The sequence below is a fragment of the Pteropus medius genome, unplaced genomic scaffold, assembly GCF_902729225.1.
Source record: "Pteropus medius unplaced genomic scaffold, Ma_sr-lr_union100, whole genome shotgun sequence".
Lineage (NCBI taxonomy): Eukaryota > Metazoa > Chordata > Mammalia > Chiroptera > Pteropodidae > Pteropus > Pteropus medius.
In genome coordinates this window covers 8697443-8715138 of record NW_024349803.1, presented here as the reverse complement: position 1 = coordinate 8715138, position 17696 = coordinate 8697443, and the positions used below count along the sequence as shown (strand labels likewise).

Below are 17696 nucleotides of genomic sequence, written 5' to 3'. Positions count from 1 at the left end.
TCTGCTATTCATGTCACAAAGTCATCCATTGTACAGAAGTTAACTATCATCCACTTAACTGATGAAGTAACGGCAGCTATGAAGGCTAATCCTTCACAAGAAGATGCAAAAAGAGTATAGCAATGGGGCTTATGTCTTCAACTATAAACTCCATAATCCTTCACTAATAATCCTTTGAAAAAAAACCCTATTGTTTTTGTTCTGCTGGTAGATCACAACTCTTAGAAACATGAACCCGCAAAACTAGCTTTTTAGCCCTCTTGTGCCAAGTTAAGGTTGCCAAGAAGAAAGAAATGGATAAGAGACATATTGGTAGTGGCCATCTGCATGACATCCCACTGTAGACAGTCTAATCCAAGGTCTTCAGGGTAACAACATTCTCGCAACCTTTTGGAAACCAAAATTTGTTTAATGCTCTCCTTTCCTTCTCTCTGAGCTCAACGAGGTCCTACTCCAATCATATCCATACTCTATAATTACCATCAATGAAAAAAGTTTCAAAGTGTAAGAAATTTTACATGCATGCAACTGGAGAACCAAGCTATAATATCAAGTTATTTGGAAAAAATACAGCTGCAAAAAATACTCCTGGAAATCTGACAGCTAGATACATATTCCCTGACATTGCCAAGTATTCCATTTTCAACATGCCAACAATCTGGTCTTTGTTCATTAGTTCAAGGGAGGATGATGTCAGGGTCACTGGAGCCCAGATCATTGCTGGCCTTTAGGAGCTCTATGGCTTCCCAGATAAGAAAGAAACTAAGGCCCTAATTTCCAACATCTGAGTCTCGAGGGTCCTGGCAAAATATCTCTTTATTGAAAAGTATAAAGCATTCAAAACAAATACAAGCAAGACCACTCTAAAATGGAGGAGAGGGGTAATCAAGCACCATTGAGCTACCTCCCTAAAGATTTAGAAGTATTCGGGTAACAAACAGACTGAGCACCTATTGTAGAGACATAAAAGATAACTGTCCCTCCCTCACCACTCCCCTTTTTGGATAAACTTCTCAAAAGATTTTCCAACATTTGCCATTTCCATTTCCTCACTTTTTTACCCATCTCAATCTGGTTTCTGCCTCTTCCAATCTAAAACAGTTTTTGCTGAGGTCAAAGACTTCATCTTGCTAAATTTAACAAATCATTTTCAGTCTATATTTCTACTTGCTGACTCTTTTCTTTTAGAAATACTCTTTTCTTGCCTTTTATTACACATCTTAAACTAGAATTAGATTCTAAAGTAAGCACCTAAGACAAAAATCAACTATAGTTTAAATTACTCTTGAAAAACTTTATAATGGCCCATTAAGTAAAGCATACCTGTTCTTTTGGTGTGTGTGTGTACATATCTCTACGCAGTAACGAACAACATATATGTATACAAACATGCAATACAAACAGGAAGTATAGATGTAAAATAAAACTTTGCTCTCTCTCATCTAATTTAAAATACCTTCAAGTGCATTAGGTTAAGTCTGCACACCTTAACTGTAAGTAATGGCACCATTCTACTGTACCTCTCTGGCCACTTCTCACCCCTGTCCTGAGGTTACTCTCCTTTACCCAACTTTGAAATGCTGGGTCTGAGCCCTCTTCTTAACCTCTATCAATAGTTCTCAGCTTCCACTGCTCAGTGGAATCACCTGGGGAGCTTTTAAAAATTCCGGGCTACAATTCAGACCAAGTAAACAGAAAAAGAAATTTCTGGGGTGGACTCTAGTATCCATATTTTTTAATTATCCAATGTTTCCAATATGCAGCCAAGATGAGACTCACTATTTTATACTTTCTTCCTAGGGCGGGGATCACACACTCAATTGCCTAAAGGGTCAGAGAAATAAATGAGCAAACTAGGCCAAGCATAAATTTTAGGGAGTGGTGGGCTCTTTAGTGAACTCTAAAGCAGCTGGGATCAGTTGTGACTTAGCTTCAAACAATTGCTGCCATATGGAAAAGCCAGCTCAGTGGTGCTACATCTTCTTATTTTTTAAAAAACCCAAATCTGGATTTTTATGAGAAAGCTTCAGATTTTAAATTATTGGCAACTAACTCAAAATTAAACAGAAACAAAAACCACTGTTATTGGAAAAACAAAACACATCTGTAAGCCATATTCAGCTGTGGGTTGCAGGTTTGCAATCTGCCTTAGTTAATTCCATTTGCACCTTCCAATTTACACCTAAAAACTTGTGTCCCCAGTTCATCCCACTCCTCTGGATTTGAATTATCAGATGTTTATATGGCATCTCCACTTGAAAGTCTCACCAGTCCCAAAGTGAAATGTGATTTAAACCTACATTAAAACTTTTTATCCATCTAGTATTCTCTATCTCAGGTAACAACTCCACCATTCACCTGGTTAGGTAAGCCAGAACCCCGGGAGTAAGCCTACACACTCATTTTTCCCTCTCACCACTTGTGCCATATCAATCATCAAATCCTGTCAATTATGCCTCCTAAATATATCTCCTGTATCCATCTACTTCTCTCCATCTCCTCTGCTACCAACTTCCTTGGTCCCAGCTACCATCTTTTCTCTCCTATCTTTACACAGTGTATTCATTGGCACAGGATGCCATAATAAAATCCTATAGCCTGGGTGGCCTAAACAACAGAAATTTATAGAATTCCCGGAAATCTGCGTAAGTCCCAGATAAATGTCCAACAGGGTCGATTTCTTGTGAGGTTGTTGTTCTTGGCTTACAGATGGCCACCTTCTCACTCTGTGCTCACATGGCCTTTCCTCCCTCCTCCTCTTATAAGGCCACCAATTTTATCAGATTAGGGTCACACCCAATGACCTCACTTAACCTTAATTACCTCCTAAAGACTATCTCCAAACATAGTCACATTGGGGGTCAGGGCTTCGAAATATCAATTTTGTGGGGGACACAATTCATTCTATAGCACATAGTAACCTTAATTAGGTTGTCCCCCACATTCACTTTTGTTTCCTTCTAAATCATTTTCTCCAATACGTATGTATATATTTGACGCAACAATTCTACTTCTAGGAATCTACCTTACAAATATATTCACGCAAGTGAAATGGCATAAGCATAGTATAGTTATAGTAAATTATTGGAAACAATTTAAATATCCATCAATAGAGTGGTTAAATAATCTGTGGTATATCCACAAAATGGAATACTACAGTCATTCAAAAGAATAAGGAAACTCTATATTGAAATGGAAAGATTTCCAAGACATTGTTCAGAGAACAAGAGAACAAAACAAGAAACAGAACAGTGTGTACAGTATGCTGTCATTTGTGTAAAAAAGGAAGAAAGAAGTATATGCATTTGCTTGAATGCTCACAGAAATGTCTAGATACAGGCTTCCTAAATATAACTCCTGGATCCGTCTACTTTTCTGCATCTCCTCTGCTACCTCCTTGGTCCCAGCTGTTTGCTATAGTAAAATATTGAAAATTACTGACAGTGATTATCCCTTTGAAAGGTGTGGGGAAAATGGCAGCTGGAGAGGGAGTAGGACTATTGCAGACATTCTGGTGTAATGGGCTTGGAGGATGGCCCAGCACTAGTATTGTTTTAAGTTTCTCTTATGATTCTTATGAGCAGGCTGGACTTAGAACTGCTGCTCTAGATAGCCTTTTCTGACTTTCCCATCTTCATTTTCTATCATCCTGCCCTTTCCACTCTCGATGTTCCAACCACACTGGCCTCTGAGTTCCCAGGAAAGTTCTTATCCCTTCTGCTGGAATATTGTCCCCGCAAGCTTCACCTGGTAACTTCATTAATCCTTCAGAGTCCACCTCACCTTAAGTTAATTTTCCAAGGAAACTTTCCTAGCTTCCAAAAACTAGGTCAGAATCCCTCTTTTATGTACCCAGGGCATCCTGTACTTCTCCCAGAATTTATCACAACTGTAATGAGGTAATTGTATCATTATACATGTATGCATCTGTTACTCTCTTTAGACTGTAAAGTCCAGGAGTGCAGGGACCCCATCAATTGCTTTTACCACTGGATTCCCAGATCTGAATAGTTTCTGGCAAAGCAGGCCTTCCCTCAGATATCTGTCAAATAAATGACTGTTCCTGCCCTCAAGCTTAGCATAGTAGATAAAATCAACACATAAGCAAATGAGGACAACGCAGTGTCACTGGTGTTAAGGAAGCAGTCAGTTTAGAACAGTGGTTCTCACGAGGGGTTGATCTGCATCCTCCCAGGGGACTCCTGGCAATGCCCGAAGGCATTTTTGATTGTCACAACTGAGTGGGTTGTGTGACTGTTTGACTGTCACAACTGGGGGGAGGTAATACTGGTATCTATTAAGTAGAGGTCTAGAATGCTGCAAAAACTCTATAATGCACAGGATAGCCCCCTACAACAAAGAATTATCTGGTCCAAATGTCAACAGCACTAAAGATGAAAACCCCTAATTTAGAGGATAGTAATGACCAAAAGGGTGATCAATTCCACTCCAGGTGGTAGGGTTTTTTTGGGCTGGGGTGAGGGCAGATGTCAAGAAAAGTTTCAGAGAGGAAGTGTATATATCTTTAGCTGAATACTGAGAGGTGACAAGGGCCATGACCATGGAGACTATGTTTGCCAGAGGTAATGAAGAGTTTAAAAGGAGAGTTATGGTTTGAACAGGTGCTCCCTCAAGTACTTCATACTCCAAAATTATTCTTCTTTTATTCCCTCCTTGCTGAAACAAAACTTTCTTTCTCTTAGGGCAGCTGGTTTCAGCTAAACATTAAGGCCAAATTAATTCAGACTAGGATAAAGTCAGATAGCCCTTTCACACTCCAGAATGTTAAACTGCATGTTACAATATGCAAATACTAATGAATACAAATAAATCTTTAACTGCTTAATGTTCAAGTTGATAGTGGATAAAGCTATTTTTGAACCCAGCAGCCAGGTTGGTCCTGGTCAAGATTTCTTCAAAGTTTTGTTTTTAAAAAACTTTGTTTCTTCTGTCTTCAATTTCTGAGCTCCCACATTTAAAAAAGATCCAAGTTTTTCCCACAAGTATCTCATAAGATAGTTCTTCTACCAGAGAGGATAGGAGAACCATTTGGATCAAATAATGTGAAAACACTGTATGTATAAATTAGGAGTGGTCTATAGGTTTTTTAAAAGGTTTTCAGTAAAAGTCATGGATACTACTAAAAGAAATGAAATAAAGATTGTTTCTGATGGCATCAGAAAAAGAAACCCCTGTTTTACTACAATACAAGCCTGCTGCTTACTGAGCTGGATGCACATGCCCTGACCTAGTATGGCAATTCCTAAGGTCTCAGCACTGGGTGCTCTGTTTACAAGAAACTGAGGCCTGAGACTAATGAAGAACAAAGAAAAATGCCTGGCACCAAAGGTTTGGGAGCTGTTTTGTACATACATGATTTGAGGAGGAACACTTCCTCACATTTTGAACGGCACAAATTGTGCATTTTTGCTTACGTATTAAGAATTTTTATTTCGTGCTTTCTGACCATTTCCTAATAAGAAAATACCTTATAATTTACAAACAGCAATTTATCCTCCCTTACATTTGCTGACCACTAAAACTGGATAAAATTTCCTTAAGCTTTACCAGAGTCGGAGGATTGGGAATAATGTGAGCACGCAAGTTCAGATGCAACATTAACTCCAAGCCCGTCCAGCTGGTTTCCATCAAGAGGTCCCCCAGGAGAAAGCCCCTCCGAAGAGGCGCCGGGGGTCTGCGCAGCAGTGAGACCCACCTGGGCGGCCCAAGGGCGGCCGCAGGGCTGGGCTGGGGTCTGCCCGGCTTCCGTTTACCTTTGTTCCAGGTACTCCCGCACCCAGCCAGGCCAGGGATCCCGCCCAGGGCCCCGAGCTGGTGACACATCCTTCTTTGGCCAAGTCGGGCCGAGGTTGGGCAGGGGGCGGGGAAGGAAAATAAAGCCTCAGCGCCTAACGACGTGACTCTCAGTTCTTCCAAAACGTTGGCATTTGTTTCTCTGCCAAGCTTTCCGGTTAACAAGTTCCCGAGGGCTGCGCGGGCGAACTGGCCTAGGCGCCCCGAAAGTGGGAGGGAGCAGGCCGTTCCCCGCCTTTCCTACTCTGAGAGAGCCCCGGGGACAGGCAGTTTCCACACCTCCCGGGCTGCCCCGGACCGAGACCGAGCAGGGCGTGCAGAGGCGCCCGCAACGCCTCGAACCCCGACTTCCACAGCTCTGCCAACCCGGGCAGCGCAGCGCGACCGCGCCGACCCCTCCGGCCAGGCCGGTCCCCGCCCCCAGGCGCCGGCCCCGCCCGCCCAGGCCTCCGCGCACCGCCCCCCGGCCTCGCCGCCACCCTCCGGCCGGGCCCAGGGCGCTTGGGCTCCAGGCCGCGCGGCGGCCGTCCCCGCGCCTACCTTAGCGCTCGCGGCTCCTCCTCCGGCTGCTGCCTCGGCTTGCGGGCGGCGCTGGCCGCCAGAGCTCCGGGCGGCGCGGGATACCGGGCTGCGAGTGAGGCGAGTGAGGAGCTGAGGCCCGAGCGTGCCCCGCCCAGCAGCCTGCCCGCCCCCTCCTCCTCCTGGTCCCCACCCTCGGCCGCGGGCTTGGCGCCCCGCCCCGCCCGCACGCCAGGCCCCGCCCCGAGGGCCCCGCCCACACAGTTCAGTTCCGCCCACCCCTAGCCAGGAAGGCGGCCGCCAGGGGCGCCGCAAGAGCTGCGGCGGCGGTCGTTGTGGGTGCAGTCCCCTCTAAGGCATCTCTTCGGCGATGCAATTCTTAGTGCTTACTACTTGAAGGATGCAAGTCTCTCCGATTTATTATTAGTATGATTATAATCGTTCTCGTCATCGTCATTGTTTTACCCTCCTCCAGAAGACTGGATGGTTCCTTTGAGGCCGGTGTCGGCGGGCCAACGAGTAGCCCTTGCCACTGACTGGACACTCCCTGTCACTCTGACTCTCTCCCAGTGGCCCGCACCTGCGCCACGTTTCGTTGTGAAATAGTGAACAAGTTGAAAGAGAGATTTATTTTTAACTGTTACATTGTTAAATATAACGCAAATACAGAAAGCCATCTAAAACTAGTGCATAACTTAATAAATTATTCGGAGACCTGCGCCCTTATAACCACTCCTCATTTAGCACTCTGTAAAATGGTCTGACTCAAAACCTCGTCAATGACTGGGAGGACACAGCCTGGGAAGGGCCTCCTAAAATTGCCGTCCTCCTAATTCTCACAGGAATTCAAAGGCCAGCTGTCCATAATCATGCACTCTCCAAAAACACGTTTGTAAGATGAAAAATTCTCCAGAATTAAGAATTCCAATTAAAAGGATATTTGCCAAATTCTTAATTAAAATGATAAATAATAACTATATGCATGTAAGTAATAAGTTAATCAATTATGAGATTGAACTGCATGAATAAGGAGCACCTAGGGGTGGGGATGAGTGGTATGTAAAGACTTAAAAGAAACTTAAAAACAGCCAAGGATTAGGTGGCCTATGAAGATTGGTCCTGGGTACCTGGGCTGTCCTCATTCTGTGTCGCTAGCACCCAGCACAGCACTAGGCATATAATAGGTGCCATGTGTGTATTTATAGTGCAAAGGAAAGTAAATATATCTTTGTATGTATATGTATATACATGTTTTGCCTGAACAATTTCATGCAAGGTCAATCCTCCTAATAGCTAAAATGAACTCCATGAGATGCCTCCATGCTTTGGAAAGAGGCCGTTATACTTTAAACTTTATACTGCCCTTTCGACTTGCTATGGTATCTTATTCAAGACTGTCAACAAAAGTTTGCTGTCACCAATCCAATGCCAATAAGAATCCCCAATCTGGGGTGCAGTTAAAGGAGAAACTTTATTCAGGCAAACAGCTTGGAATTCTAGGAAAGCAGCCTCCGGTGGAAACCCTGGAAGACAAAGGGGAGGCTGCCTTTAATAGACAAAGCCCAGTCCTGGTCCCTGATTGGTCCATTTTTATGCAAATGAAAAAACCCAATTTTGCACAGTTTGATTGCTCCAAATAGCACTGTCCTGAATGGTCAAAATCAAGCATCCTAATTGGTCATTATGGAGCTTCTCTGATCAGTAAAGATGAAAAATGAAGATATTATTGTGCAGCTCCGATTGGATGGGGCAGATCTCAGCCCATTGGTCAAAAGACCATTCCAGGAACTCCTTTATAAGGGTCTGCTCAGATGGCAGGAATGCAGTTCAGGAGGCTTGACAACTCAGTGTCTTTCCATGACGTGTGTGTTTGTGAGAGGCGTCTGTCAGCAATGGCTGCTGGACCCTGGTCATGATTTTGGGCCCAATTAACCACAAGAACTCTTCTTTGGCAGATATATTCTTTCTTGGGGTTCACAAGACATAAAGCTATCTCTTGAGAAAGGTGGGGCAGGACAGAGGACTTTGCAAAGGTCACAGTGCAGTGCGTATCTGAGAAGGACAAAGCGAACTATAAAACAATTTCAGTATTGCTGACCCTGTCAATCCCTGCTGGATTCCTGGTTTATCTTGACAGTTTTAATGCCTATGTTTTTACATTAGAACTCCTTTGACTCCTTTGGCATACATTTATATAAAGTACACAACACCTAACTGGAAATGTGATTCAATACGATGGAGTCAGCCTCTTTATAATGAGCATTTTGGTGCATTGGGGCTAGAAAGCTGCCAGTTAGCCACCATTTATTGAACACTCTGGCTCTGTGGTAGGTGGAGGAAATACAAAGAAGGGAAAATGAATAAGACAGTCTTTGCTCTCAAGAATTTATGGCGGAATTAGGGAGGAATATTTGTCAATAAGTGAACTTTTAATTTATCTGGATGATAGAGGAACAGTGCTGAGCACAATTAATTCTATTAGGTGTAGGGAGAAAGTAGGGCAAGTTTTCTCAGAGAAGAAACCATTTCATATTTTTAATTATGGAAAAATAACAAATATTTCAAAAATAGAATATATAATGAACTACTATGTACACGTTATTCAGTTTTAACAATTATCATCTTATAGCCAATTTGTTCCATCTGTACCTCACCTTTTCTTTCTCTCCCTGGTTTATTCTGAAGCAGATCACAATAAGTGTATTATTTCACCCATAAATATTTCACTAAGTATCTCTAAATGATATGGTCTACCTTTAAAAACAACCACAAAATCATTTAAAAAGCTTTAAAAATTAAGAATTTTTAAATATCTTGTAAGTGGTCAAATTGTCCTAATTTTCATGTAAATGTTTCATATAGTTTATTACTTCAAGTCAGGACCCAAACAAGGTCCTCACATTGCATTCAGTTAAAATCTCTAAAATGTTTTTTTTTTCCTTGCACTTTATATGTTGAAGAAATTGATTGCTTCTCCTGTGAAGTTTCCCACATTTTGCATTTTGCTGATCGAATCCCTGTGGTGTTGTTTAACATATTCCTCTACCTTTGTATTCCTTATAAAGTGATAATAGCACTAGAGACTTGATCAGGTTTAGGAAAGTACAATTCATAACAAAGAGAAAAGTCAATCTATCAAAAACAGAACTGTCACACATGTTAGAATTAGCAGACAAGGACATTAAAACAGTTACTGTAACTGTAGTCCAACTGTTCAAGAAGTTAGGCAGAGACGTGGGTTATATTTTTTAAAAATCCATAAAATTGTACTTCTAGAGTTGAAGATTACAATGTTTGTATAAAATATGTTCATAGGATTAGTGGCAAGTTAGACATTGCCAAAGATTAGTGAACTTAAACTCACGCCTGTAGAAAGTATCCAAAATGAAACATACATAGGAAAAAAAAGATTTAAAAAGTAAAAAGAGCATCAGTGACCTGCAGGACAACATGAAGTGGCCTAATACATGTGTAAATAAACTCTCCAAAGGAAATAGATGGGAACAAAAAATATTTGGATTAATAATGACCAAAATTTTCCAAAATTGTTGAAAAATATATACTACAGGTCTAAAAAGTTCTACATACCCTAAAAACGAGAAACATAAAGAAAACCATATGAAGGCACATCATAATTAAATTGTTCAAAATCAGTAATAAAGAGAACAATCTTAAAAGTAGACAGAAAAAGACAGGTTATATATAGTGGAACAAAAAAAAGGATGACAGCAGATCTCTTGTTAGAAAAATGCAAGCAAGAAGATAATGCAGCAACATCTTTAAAGTACTGAAAAAAATCTGTCGATCTAGAATTCTATTCTCACCTAAAGTACCTATCAAAAATGAAGGCGAAATAAAGATTTTTTTCATACATACAACAGCTAAAAGGATTCATCATAGCAGAAATGCACTAACAATAAGTGCTAAAGCAAGTCTTCCATATGTATGGAAAATGACTCCAGATGGGATGATGGATCTACAGAAAGGAAGAGCACAGAAAAAGTAATTTCATGTATAAATATATACAATCTTAGAATTACTATTAAAATATCTTTTGAAGATTTGACTATTTAAACAGAAATAATAACAATGAATTATGGGTATGATTGCCAGATAAAATATAGGATTCCCAGTTAAATCTGAATTTCAGATAAATAATTGTTACTTTATTAGTATAATATCACTAAATATTGGAACATACTGTATAAAGTTATTTATTATTTATCTGAAATTTAGATTTAACTGAGTGTCCTATATTTTTATGTGTTAGATCTGGCAACACTAATTTTGAGGTTTATAATATAAGTAAAATATACGCAAAAAAAAAAACCCAGTAAAATAGCTGGAAGGGGAAACAAAAGTATGCTTCTATAACTTTTTACTCTCTACTTGTACATGAAATGGTATAATTTCTCTTGAATGTAGATTTTGATAAGTTAAATATTTATACTATAAACCCTAAAGCAACTACTAAAAAAAAAAAAACCAAGACAATAATAAGCTCATAAGGCAACAAAAGAGTTCAAATGTAAATGTAAAAAATTCAATTAATCTAAAGAAGATAAAAAAGAGAAAAAACAACAAAGAGATTGAAAATAAAGAAAACAGTTAGCAAGATGACAGACTTAAACCAAGCCATATCAATAATCACATTAAATATAAATGAACTAACTACTCGCAATTAAAAGTCAGAGTCTGGATAATAAAAGAAGAAACGACAATATGCTGCTTACAAGGAATGTACTTTAAATACATAGACACGAATAGGTTCAAAGTAAAAGGATGGAAAAAGATTTACTATGCAAACAAAAATAGTCAAAAGAAAAGATTTCAGAGCAATGAGTATTATTAGGAGTAAATAAGGTCATCTCATAATGGTAAAGGGGTCAGTTCATCAAGAGGACATAATAATTCTAAATGTTTATGCATTTAATAGAGTTTCAAAATACTGTACACGAAGCAAAAATGGATAGGAGCAAAGAGAAAGAGACAGATCCACAGTCATAGTTGTAGATTTCAATACTTTCCTCCCAGTAATTGATACAACAAATTGACAGAAAATCAGCCAAGTTATAGAAGACTTGAATAACACTATCAAACAATTTCACATAATTGACATAATTGACAATTGTAGGACACTTCATCCAGTAACAAAATTCTTTCCAGGGGCACATGGAATATTTACCAAGATAAATCAGATTTCATGCCATAAAACAAATCTCAATAAATTAAAAAGAATTTAACTCATACAAAGTATGCTCTCTGACCACATGGAGTTATATTAGAAACCAATAACACCCCTAAAATTCAGTATATTTCCTCCTCTTCCTCATAACTCCCAAAAGTGCTCCTCCTCCCATATTCCTTTCTCATCTTAGGTCAGGATCCCATTATCCACTCAGGCACTTCAGCCAGAAATTCTTAATTCCCTCTTCTCCTTCACCTCCCTTATGGAACAAGTCTTCAAGTTCTGCTGATTTTTCTTTCTCAATTCTGCTCCTCTCTGCCTCTGTTATTGCCGTCTCACCCATCGGTAGTTCAGGTTATCGTCTCTCTTTGTGGGCCTGCACCAGCCATCTAACTGGTCCCTCTACCTCTTATCTTGCCCCTCCCTCACCTTTAATTCATTTTCTACATGTGGCTGAGCATAATAAAGAGTCTGTCACATTATCATAGTTTCTCAGCATCTGTTGAATAGCTTTCCTTTATTTAGGGAATCTCTACTGTTAGGAATCCTGACTCCCAAGGTGAAAACCGGAACTCACTTTCCCCACCTCTTTTGCAGCTGGGGAGAGTATATGTTACCACATAAGATTTAATTAAGAAGGATACAATGTGAAGAAGCGGAACATCTGCAACAGAATAAAGTTGTTAAATACATGTGTAAGAAATTCCAGAAATATTGTTTCTTTGCAGGAGGAATGTATTTTGGGAAATCTGAAAAGTTTAAAGTTTGTGTTTGATTTTCCTTGTTTTCTCTTTTCCTTTTTTCTCCCTCCCTCCTTTCCTCCATCTCTCTGTCTCTCTCCTCTCTCTTTTTCCTTCCTCCTTCCTTTCCATCCTAACAGCTTTATTGAGACATAATGCACATAGTTAACCTATTTAAAATGTAATATTCAATGATTTTTGGTATATTCACAAAGCTGTGAAATCATAATTGAAATCAATTTCAGAAAATTTTCATCAACCCAAAAAGAAACTCCATATCTGTTAAGCCACTCTCCATTTCCATCTATCCTCCCAGCCAAAGGCAACTATTGCTCTAGTTTCTGTATTGACAAATATTCTGAATATTTCATGTAAATAGAATCATATAGCATGTGGCTTTTTTGTCTAGCTTCTTTCATATATGTAGCACAATGTTTTCAAGATTCATCTATATTGTACTGATCTATGTTTCAGTACTTTATTCCTTTTTATTGCTGAATAATATTCTATTGTATGGCTATAGTATAATGCATTTATATATTCACCCGCTAATGGCCAATGGGTTACTTCCAATTTGTGGTTATTACAAATAAGGTTACTATGAACATTCAAGTATAAGTCTCTGTATGAATGTAGGTCTTTATTTCTCTTAGTTATATATCTAGTGGTGGAATTGCTATGTCATATGGTAATTCTATTTAAAGTTCTTGATTTTCTTTGGAGATTATTTTTGTGGGAACTAGGATGTGGGAGAAGTTGACTTCTTCATTATTTTGTCATTTGAGTTTTTTATGAGGCAAGCAAGCTTTTGTATACAAGGGAAAAACAATAACAACAACAACAACAAAAACAAAAGCACCTAGTGCCTAGACTGTGGTTTCTAATATCACTAATAAAAGGAATAGGGCTCTTTAGAGAAATGGTTGATTCTAGGACTGGGGAAGGAAATACACCAGATGATCCTGGAGCATCTTGAAGTATTAGAAAGTAAGGAAGGAATTTTAAAGAAACAAGTTAGTGGGGATTTGTCAAAGGTGCACAGAAGCAAAGTGAAAGCTAATGGCCAAAGTTGGAACAATTTGAGCAACCAAATAAATAAACTAGTACTGGATTATAGCTGAAAGTGTAAAGTAAATACCCATGAGTTCATACTTAGATAAATGATTGAATAATAAATAAATGGAGAGAATAGAAAAATCTCCCATATAGATTTCCAAATAATTGATGCAGACACTCTATCCTCAAGGAGAGGAACATGATTCCCTACTCATTAGGTGAATGGGAGCGTATAGTGACTTCCTTCCAAAGAGTACAGTCTGGAACTAGGGGAAAAGTAACCCTACAGTGAAGAAATCTGATAAACACTACCTCAGCCAAGTGATCAAACTCAGCATTAACAGTCATAAATCATGCTGGTAATATGTACTTTTGATATCATGTGCTAAAAATAGCACTTTACTTCTTTGATCTGCCTTCCAATAACCCATCACTCTAGTCTCATCAGGAGAAAACATCAGACAAATTCCAGTAGTGGGAGAGCCTATAAAATATATGACCTGTACTCAAAGCTGTCAAGGTCATGAAAAACAAGGCAAGTCTGAGAAATTGTCGCAGCCAGAGGAGCCTAAAGAGATGTGACAACTGAAAACTAAGGAAATCTGAGTACACTGAGACTCTTAGTTAATACTAATGTGTCAATATTGGTTTCTTTCTCGTAACAAATGTATCATACTAGTGTGAGATGTTAATAATAAAGGAAACTGGGTATAAGGCATATGGGAATTCTTTGTACTATCTGCATAATCTTTTGTAAATAAAAAAATGCTCTAAAAAATAAAGTCTGTTTTAAAAAGTCGGTTGGATATATTTGTATGGCTCTATTTCTGGGTTCTCTGTTCTTTTCCGATTCATCGATTTGGCTATCCCTATGCCAATAACACAGTCTTGATTACTGTGTGGTATTGTCAGAGGGATAGCTATGTAGTAGGCCTTAGTAACTGGGTGGGTTTTGGCCATTTTTAAATGAGTTGTTTGTTTTCTTATTGAGTTTTGAGGAAATGCCGGTGTGCTAGAGAGAAGCCTACTGCCTGCAAGTGCTCAGTGTGCCTTGGGACCAATTGGTAGGTTTTACAGAAGGAATGGGGAAAGTTAATTTAATAATTTGATTAAGTGAAAATTGGCTACAAAATTTTCCATTATTTTTATTTCTAAATTCCTTCTCAAGGTTGGAAGGATGCTTACCCAATGGAATTAACATCAGTTACTTGGAGAAGGTGTGAGATTACCATATATTTACCTGCTTGGGTTATCTGTTTGTGGTTAGGGCACTGGACACTAAATCTAGGTTCACCTTCTGGAATTATTCCTCTTGAACTGCCCTTTGACAAAGCTACTTATACAGTAGGGCTTTTTACCAAGAAAGTCCCTAAGGCCATGCCTTACAGCTAGAATTGAACTTGTTCCATAATCCAGTGAATTGCTTTGTCCCTAGGCATACCTAAAGTTATGTCTTTACTCCTCTCCCCCCTTAATCCCCCCAGATCTTTTCAAACATTTTTGGATTTGAGTTGGTGGCATTCTGTATTCCCCCAACTTGTCTGCAACTACTTAATAAAAGTTAACCCCCCCCACCCCCAGACTCTTTCAGCAGTCTGATGAAGCCTAGGAATTTTTTCTTAGAATAATGTCCCACAGTCTACTTCACCAAATACATAAGTTCACAAAGGAAACTAATTATTGAAATATAGTTTTCAAAACATCAAAATAAGTCATAGTATATTTATATATAGATCTTTATAAACATTAAATAGCAAGATCTAGTGACAAATTTAATTGCTATCGTAATTTCAAAATGATGAGCAAAAATGATACTTTCGGATATTTGCAATAGCCACAAATTTAATTGAAAATATCTATGAATTCTATTGCTGACAAAGTCATTGGTACTATTAATACTGCTGTGGCATATTGCCTCCTCTTATAATAGGAGGAAGTGCTAGATTTTCAGTTACAGGTTGGTGAAAATAAAGATGTGATTTTTTTTCTCCATCTGATTTCGTGGCTTAATGGAATCCCATTTCTGCTCTGTGAGATTCTTCACTCTTTTCATATTTACTTTTTTAATTGTCTTATCATCTTCCATTTCCTGTTCATTTTTATTAACCTCTCTGCCATGAGTTTTAGAAGGAGATTGAGGGTAGTGAGGGATATGGGTGAGTACAGACTTGATTCCTCTGCATCCCATCCTTCTATTACTCCCACACTCAACCTTCTGGCTCTTAGGCCCAGCTGGCTGTTGCAAGCAAATTCCCAGCCGTGAAAAACCAGCCCTAGTCACAGAGGACTTGGACTCTATGTTGTTTTTTCTTTGTTTTGTTGATTTATCTGCAAGACCTACCCACAGCTAGTTGTTCTCTCCTCCTCATGATCCTGTCATGTTGGAGAAGTATTTTGCTTTAGACCTCATGAATCTGCCCTTTGGAATGTGTGAGGATTAAAATGGTTTTCCGGTTCCAATCTCTATAGATCCTAGAGGCAAAATAGAACCACACATTTAAATATTATCAATAAAGCAGAACGTTGAAGACTTTGCTATGGAAAATGAGCACTTTGGGATATAAGCAAAATATTGCCAGTATTGTAAAGCTAAACAGTGAAGGCAATTATTTTATTAAATACAGTGTTCACAACTATTTTGCCTCTGCAACATTCTTCTGTCTTCAGTTCCACTGCTTGGAGACAGGCAGTACAGTGGGACTCTCCGTGGAGAACAAGATGTGTTTCTGCCTTTGGTGACACTGCTGTTTTTACAGTGCTTTTTTTTGCTGTGGGACTCTTGTTGATTTCTGCCCTAGAGGTCGAGGGTAGAGATGTTCCAGTTCTCTTGACAAGTTCCCAGGGGACTGGGAGTGGACTGGATTCTGGCCAGGGTCATTTATTCTTGAAGAAATTAGAAACCGGTGTGATATTGCTCTGCTTATTCAGAAGGAGTAAGAAATAAACCCACATGTGACAGACCAAGGAAGTTTATCTCCATCTAGACAAACTTTTAGTTTTACAGATCTGTAGATGTGATAAAAATGAAGGCCAGGAGAGCAGAAATGCCTGGTTGTAAAATGAAAGAGAGAGACTGATAAGGCAAGTTTTTATATAGCAGAGGTTGTTTTCGTGTAGTTAGGATTCTTCCCTCTTATTCTCTTTTACAGTTCTTTCTTTCTTTTTTTTAATTAAGAAATTTTGGAATATATAAAGCATACAGGAAAGTAGAGGTAATTATGTAATAAACATCTATATACTCACCACCCAGATGGGACGAACATTACACATACCTAAAGGGAGAAGGAAACTCTGATCAGCCAATGAAGATGCCCAAAAGCGAAAGGGTCCCAGTTAATCATCTTCCTGGTCCAGAGAATGTGAAGCCACCAGCCAGGAAAGAACTGGTCTATCCTTTCCTCTCCTTGTTGCCAACCCCCTACCATTTCGGGGGAGAACAAAACAGCAGGTATTAACTTCCTTTTCCTACTGCAAGTTGTCAGGACTGGGCTGGTGGACGGGAGTTTTACTATTAAGTGAAGTTGTTAGTTTCGATTATTTCATAGGATTATGCATTCTAATTGCTAAACCCAGACTGTGTGACCTAAAATGACTGTGGGACTTGTTCATTATTTAATTGGGAACAGAAAAGCCATGGGACTCACAGAGTTTTGTTTAGGAGCACAGAAGGTGACTTTCACTGAATAAATGTTTAAGGGAAACAGTGGGAGACAAGGCCAAAGTGAATTTGATCGCCAGGAGTCATGCTTGCTCCACATACCACATGAAAAGCATTTAGAAAAATCTCAGAGGCCATCCATTCTAAGGCAAACTATAATTTTAGATGCTGCCAAGAAAGAAAAAAATTGCTACCTACGATACATCAAAATTAAGGCAAAAATCTGTAATGAACAAAACACCAAATTTTAAATTAAGACAGAATCAATATTACTGATTTTTCTTTTTGCTTTAGTATGTCTCAACATGACACTGTCACTGATTTTTATTTAAAACTTTGATATTTTGTTAATCATGGTTTTTTTGCATTAATTTTGGTTTTGAAAAATATTCATTAAAATATACTTATCTTGATTTCTGAGTTTTTTTGGCACCCACTTAAATTTTTTATTTGAGGCAAGGGCCTAACTCATCTCACCTGCCTCACCCACTTCCTCTGAGAGGTAGAGGTAGTGATGGGGGAAAAAAAAGAAGAAAGAAAAAAGTAGTTCTTTTCGTTTATTTTCTTTCCCGTGCAATTGCAAAGGGAAGAAAATGTTTCACAAATTTTCCAAACAAGGATCTGTTTAAAAGTTCTTGCTAGAAAATAGCAAAGAGGACCTAATTGATAGCTCCAGGTAACACTGATGAGGGGAGCCCTAATCTTGAGGAGACACCAATTC

The 17696-nt window shown here is 39.0% G+C and overlaps 1 protein-coding gene across 4 annotated transcripts in view; it reads right to left on the bottom strand.

Annotated features, from left to right (window-relative positions):
• The window catches only part of PPP2R3A (protein phosphatase 2 regulatory subunit B''alpha), a 152166-nt gene extending 145657 nt beyond the window's left edge, over nucleotides 1-6509 (bottom strand). For 3 of the 4 annotated variants that reach the window (XM_039837222.1, XM_039837217.1, XM_039837221.1), the window contains exon 1: nucleotides 6355-6509. The gene's annotated coding sequence lies outside the window, so the exon portion shown is untranslated. Of the gene's footprint in view, nucleotides 1-5774; nucleotides 6170-6354 lie in introns of those variants that run through there. The other variant, XM_039837220.1, reaches the window with a different exon arrangement.
• Between the last annotated feature and the right edge of the window lie 11187 nt (nucleotides 6510-17696).